This window comes from Rhinopithecus bieti, unplaced genomic scaffold (assembly GCF_001698545.2).
Source record: "Rhinopithecus bieti isolate Rb0 unplaced genomic scaffold, ASM169854v2 scaffold_44695, whole genome shotgun sequence".
NCBI classification, from domain to species: domain Eukaryota; kingdom Metazoa; phylum Chordata; class Mammalia; order Primates; family Cercopithecidae; genus Rhinopithecus; species Rhinopithecus bieti.
In genome coordinates, this window is record NW_016818171.1 from 634,158 (window position 1) to 640,157 (window position 6,000).

At 54.9% G+C, this 6,000-nt stretch overlaps 1 protein-coding gene and 2 long non-coding RNA genes across 5 annotated transcripts in view; 1 reads left to right on the forward strand and 2 right to left on the reverse strand.

Annotated features, from left to right (window-relative positions):
* ZNF385C (zinc finger protein 385C) overlaps nucleotides 1–6,000 on the forward strand; it is a 68,145-nt gene that overhangs the window by 266 nt on the left and 61,879 nt on the right. The gene's annotated exons all lie outside the window — the stretch shown is intronic.
* Nucleotides 365–2,648, reverse strand: LOC108518341 (uncharacterized). The gene is made up of 3 exons (XR_001882348.1): nucleotides 2,464–2,648; nucleotides 855–906; nucleotides 365–646 (listed from the first exon to the last, which is right to left on the reverse strand). It is a non-coding gene; the product is annotated as an uncharacterized LOC108518341 (long non-coding RNA).
* The window catches only part of LOC108518340 (uncharacterized), a 7,834-nt gene continuing 4,597 nt past the window's right edge, over nucleotides 2,764–6,000 (reverse strand). Inside the window, exons 2-3 of the long non-coding RNA XR_001882347.1 lie at nucleotides 5,566–5,649; nucleotides 2,764–2,969 (exon numbers count right to left, since the gene is read on the reverse strand). This is a non-coding gene — a long non-coding RNA (uncharacterized LOC108518340). The remainder of the gene's footprint in view (nucleotides 2,970–5,565; nucleotides 5,650–6,000) is intronic.

Sequence of the window (6,000 nt, forward strand, 5' to 3'; positions counted from 1 at the left end):
GGGTCCTAGCTGGTTATCCCTGATACTAGGCGGGCTCCAAGGGATGGATAAGAAAGAGCCGGGCATTAGACACCCAGCTTTCTGGAGTGGGGCAGGTTGGGGATGGTGACGACTGGGCTCCGGAGTAAGGAACCTCGTTGACTGAGAGTGCGCCATGCCTCATCCAAGGGCAGCCTCTTCCCCACCATAGAGGGTGATGGCTTGACCCAAAGGGCTTCTGTTCTGTGGGCTAATGAGGTAAGAGCCGCCGCATAGCTGAGCTGGGGCCTGGGTTTTCTAATGAGCCCCAAGGCATCTGCATCATTTATTTACATCTGGGTACAGGGGAGTGAGCAGGGGATTACCCCATGGCCTAGGGAACCCAGAAAGTCTGGGAACTCAGTAGATCTTTTCTGTGTCTGTGTCACAGACCTAGCTGGGGAAGATGATCGCAGATGTTGCCTTATTGTAGACAGGGGAGCATTTGCACCCTCAGTGTTGAGATTCGGGCTGTAGGAAAGGCGTCCCGCCTCCCAGGACCTCGAGGAAGGCTTCCTGGAAGAGGAGGACCTGGGATGACAGCTTGACTGTGATGCTCAGAGCTCTGAGCCTCTAAGGAGGGGCAGCCTTTGGGTCTTGGTGCTGGGTTGAGGTAGAGCAGAGGACCCTGGGTTGTAGAACAAAGGGAAGTCAGGACATTGCCGTCTGGGTCCAGCTAGGACCCCGGGGACCTTCCTGAGATCATCACAAGCCTTTGGACAGACACGGGTGACAGTGGGGGGAGGGGGGCTTCCTTGTCTGTCTACATTCCCCATTCCATTGCCTTATTCCACCACACAAACCATCAGAGGCAGAAGGTCGTTCTCATATCTGACCTTCATCCCTCTGGGTCCGTGCCAGCTTCTTGCTTCTGGGAGGCCATGTGTTCTAGTGGAAAGAATGGGGGCTTTGGGGTCAGTTAGAGCTGAGTTCTAACACCTCTACCTACTGCGTGACCTTGAACGAGTTTCTTAACCTCTTTGAGTTCACTTCCTCACCTGTAAAATGGGGATAATAATAGAACCCACCTCATAGGGTGGCTGCAAGGATTAAATGAGGGTACACATGTAGAGCGCTTAGCACAGTGCCTGGCGCCTGGCAAGGGCTCAGAAAGTACCTCATGTGTCGGACAGCAAAGCCGATCTGCAGGGGTGAGGGCAAGCAGGGGAGGGGGGAGTGGAAGGGTTTTTTTTTTTTTTTTAAGCTAAGCTTGGCTAGAAAGAGTGCCATTTGCTGCATGCCCCCCGACCAGCCCCTTCCCCCTGCTGGCTCCTGGATCTCTGGACCTGTCTGGGCTGCCCAAGGCCCCTCACCTCCTCCTCTTTTAGTCACCTTGTTTGTGTTGCCTTGTGTCTCTGTAGGGGGGAGAGAGCCCCCCCGCCCCTGCCCAAGGAAGGGACCAATACCAGCAGGAGCTCACTTGGGGCTGTGCCTCAGTGGAACAAGCTCTGGCTTGGAGACCCAACCTGAAAAAAATGCCCTCTTGTCATCACGGCTCTGCCCTCCCCACCTCCAGAAGTCCACAAGTTGGGATCAAGCCGCACTAAATTTTTCCAGGAAGAAAAACAATACAAGTGACTGAAAGTCCTGTTTGGGGATTGTCCAAGCTGTCCTCCAATGGAAGAACAGCTTCAGGGCCTGGCCTGATCTCTGGGCTGCCAGGGAAGGCTGAGTTCAGTAGCACCCTTAAACCTGGGCAAGGGAGGGAGTGCCCATGCCCTAAGCTGGGGGCTTTCAAAGGCTCCACTCTGGCCCTCCTGCTGCCAGTCCTCTCCCTGTGGGATGAGGCATCAGCAGGGCCTCGGGGACGAGACTGTGAGTCCCCTCCAAGACCACATTCTCCATACCTGTGACTCTGGAGGTCCCTGCCCAAATGGTCACCATCTGGCTCCCAGCCCATGCCAGCCTCTTCCCTGGGTCTGTCCGCCTCAGGACAGGTTATGCCAATAGTGTGTGTGCCCCTAGGGACAGTGAAGGGACAGCTATTTGCAGGGGCTGTGGATGGAGCTAGGACATGAGGCTGGGTGTCCTTATACATGCACGAGAGTCCTTTGTGGTGCAGACGGGACCTGGCAGCAGGAAGCGGGGTGGCCAGGGTGCGAGTGGAGCTGTCTCCTCTGCACAGAGCCGTTCTGATGCATAAAGCTCAGGAGGCAAACAAATCCAAATTTGCATCTGGTCCTCCAGGTTGTTAGTGAAGGTGTATTTATCAGGGTGAGAGGTTAGAACATATTTCACCGTTTGCTGGTCTGATTTATAACTTTCAAATATTTAGACATATGTCTGTGGGTCACCATTTATCCCCTTGCCCCAGGCCCTGTGAGTGTTCCAGGTGGGCCTGGCTGGGCCTGTGACTTCAGCTGCCATTTGGTTAATTCCTTCCCCACTCTCCCTGTCCCCCAGTAGAACAGCACCCCCATAAAACCGGGCTTAGAACATGCTTACCTGGACCAGGAAGGAGTTTCAAGGTGAAATGAAGATTGTCAGTTGTCACCAACAAGCAGTTCCCCCGTGGGCCTCCTGACCTCATTATCCACCACAAAACTGGGACAATTTTTTTTAAATGTCCTGTGATACTTGAGAGAGAAGGGCTGGGGAGGAGAGGTTACTTCTCTCCTGTGTGTGGTGAGGGTGTGGGTCACTGGACCCCAGGAGCAAGGAGGGAACTAAATGGGGCCACAGCAGCAGGCGGGATGGAAGCTAGCCTGGGGGAAATCCAGGGTTGGACCCCACCATCCCTCCAGCTGCCCTTCTCAGAGGGAGCTGCGCCTGCAGCCAGGGAGGGGCCATGTGGCTATCATGTGGGTTCTCCCGTGAGTTTGGAGTTTGGGCTTGGGACAGGGGAGAGTGTGGGGTCAGCTGGCCAGGCGGTGGGGTTCATCCCCAGCGGGAATGAATGGCACGCTGGTGTTGACTGTAGTCGAGTGCCCTGTGGCACCTGGACACACCGTCTGTTCAGAAGAGAGGCACGAAACCTTTGTTGTGGCTGTCTCTGCTCACTCATTGCTTCCGATTGGGCTATTTGAGGAACAGCCTGCCACCTTGGCCTCATTAGCATCGTGGGGCTCTTAATGGAACTGGACACACACACATGTACACACACTCACAAACTCACTCAGGTACGCATGCCCGCCTGCACTAACTCCCAGAGGTCTGTGTATAGGATTGAGCGCTCCTAAATCCTACCCCAGGTGCAATCTGGGGTGTGGCCACCCTTGCAGACCCACCTTGACACACACGGCTTGTGACACCCACACCCCCAGTCACACTTTCACTGTCCCTTATTGGTGACTTTTCATTCACCTTGGGTGACCTGCTGGCTCCAGTGGCCAAGGGTTGGCTTACTAGAGGGTGGCTGGGGGCCAGACGCTGGCAGCGGTTGGTTCAGCTTTGGGGACAGGAGGCAGCAGCATTGCCCTGGTGAGGCCACCCCCAGTGGGGCTCGACCCCCCCAGCACTTTGGCTCCCCCATATCTCCCAGGAGAGTGTCTCCGGATCCTGAGGCCGTCTGTTCTTGTGTAGTTCTCGGAAGCCTCTTTCTGCTTCCGCCTATGAGTGTGTCTGGCCCTGCGCCTCCTGCGTGCCCCCCATCTCTGTCCTTTCCCCTCTCCTGACCCTATCCTTTGCTATCTCTGTCTCTCCTCTCCACCCATCTAGCTCTTTTTCTGTGAGTCTTTCTCTCTTTGTCTTTTCTTCTTCCTTTTTCTCTGCCTCCTGTGTCTACCCCTTCTCTCTCTGTCCCTCTTTCTCACACTCCCACTCTTAGTGTCTGACTGCATGGCTATCTCTCTGGGTGGGTCTTGCTGTATCTTCACCTCTCTCTATCTCTGCCTGTCAGTCTGGACGTGTATCCCTCTGACTTTCTGCCTCAGTCTCTTGAGGAGTCTCAGGAAAAGGACAGCCAAGAGTCCTAAAAGAAGGTGGCAGCCAGGCACAGTGGCTCACACCTGTAATACCAGCACTTTGGGAGGCTGAGGTGGGTGGATCACCTGAGGTCAGAAGTTCGAAACCAGCCTGGCCAACATGGTGAACCCCCATCTCTACTAAAAATACAAAATTAGCCGGGCATGGTGGCACATGCCTGTAATCTCAACCACTTGGGAGGTTGAGGCGGGAGAATCGTTTGTACCTGGGAGGCAGAGTTTTCAGCAAGCCAAAATTGCACCATTGCACTCTAGCCTGGGCAACAAATGTGAAACTCCATCTCAAAAAAAAAAAGAAGGTGATAATGCTTCCCAGGGGACCACGATCACTTCTGGGCCCCTCCACTGCCAGACAAGGAGGCAAGAAAGGGAATATCATGTCCTAAGGAGAGTGGATGGGTCGGGAGCAGTGGCTCACACCTGTAATCCCAGCACTTTGGGAGGCCAAGGTGGGTGGATTGCTTGAGGTCAGGATTTAGAAATCAGCCTGGCCAACATGGTAAAACCTCATCTCTGCTAAAAAGTACAAAAAATTAGCCTGCTATGGTGATGGGTGCCTATAATCCCAGGTACTTGGGAGGCTGAGGCAGGAGAATTACCTGAGCCTGGGAGGTGCAGGTTGCAGTGAGCCGAGATCATGTCACTGCACTCCAGTCTGGATGACAGAGTGAGACCCTCTCTCAAAAAAAAAAAAAAAAAAAAAAAAAGAAAAAAAGAAAAAAGAGAGAGCTGATGGCTCATCCCCTCCAGCTCCTCTGTTGAGAACTCTGGGGTTTCAGCTCCAGACTCTGAAACATTCTTCAGTGATGAGGCCGGGGGTCATAGGCCTGGGAGCAGGGCTGGGGGTCCAGAGCCATCTGGGAGATAAGGGATAGAGCCCCTTGTCTGTCTGGTTGACTTGATTGACCTTGAACTGAGGGAAGGGCGCTGGGACTTGGAGTCTCCCTCAGAAGAGGCGTTGACCAGCGTGGGGCTGAATTGACACTTTTCTTTCTCCTGGAAGGAGCCAAGCTCAGCCCACCCACCCCAGGCCCCAGCTTCCTGCTCCAAACCACGACTGTGCTCCCCACCCTGTTCCAAGTATTTCTGCCAACTGCCCCAGGCCAAGGGGCCTGTTTAAACAGCCTCCCTGCCCTCTCCTGGCCTCCCCACCTCTGCGGCCTCCCTATCACTCCCACGGCTTCTCGGCTTCTCGCACAGGAGCCACTGTGTTGGCTGTTTGTTTATTTGACTAAGATTTCCTTGGGTGGAGCAAGGACTGACTCCACAGGTCCTTCTTCTCACCTTAGATGCCTTCGGCCTTGCTCCCCTGCCCTGTCCAGCCTTCCCAGGACCCACCCGCCGGTCCCCAATGTCTCTCCTACATCCCAAGCCCCAGACTTCTCTCCCGTTCTGATTTCAGCTCTGCTGAGCCTCACATGTGATGCCAGCTGATCCTCCTCGGCCCCAAAGTTGAGTGCTCTGGTCCTGGAGGGCAGGATGGGGATGGGACACTCCCCCACCCCCTGCTGAGAGGAGAGGAACTGCCAGGAAAAGGCATTGGGAACAGGAACCCTTGGGTTTTCTAGGGGTTCCTAAAGAGGGACACATGGGGTATGATCTTTGGAATGTGGGAGGAGCCTACCTACTCTCCCTGTTGGCAGAGGCTTGAGCCAGTCTTCCAGTGAGACTTCAGCAGAGGAAGAATTCTGTAATGGGCTCCGGTCCCCTGCAAGAATCCATCTCCAGAACAATCTCCCTGGGACCCCAAGGGGCCTCCCATCCCCTGATTGTATACAGAACTTTGCAGTAGGCCAGGCGCGGTGGCTCAAGCCTGTAATCCCAGCACTTTGGGAGGCCAGGACGGGCAGATCACGAGGTCAGGAGATCAAGACCATCCTGGCTAACACGGTGAAACCCCGTCTCTACTAAAAAATACAAAAAAACTAGCCGGGCGAGGTGGCGGGCGCCTGTAGTCCCAGCTACTTGGGAGGCTGAGGCAGGAGAATGGCGTAAACCCGGGAGGCAGAGCTTGCAGTGAGCTGAGATCCAACCACTGCACTGCACTCCAGCCTGGGTG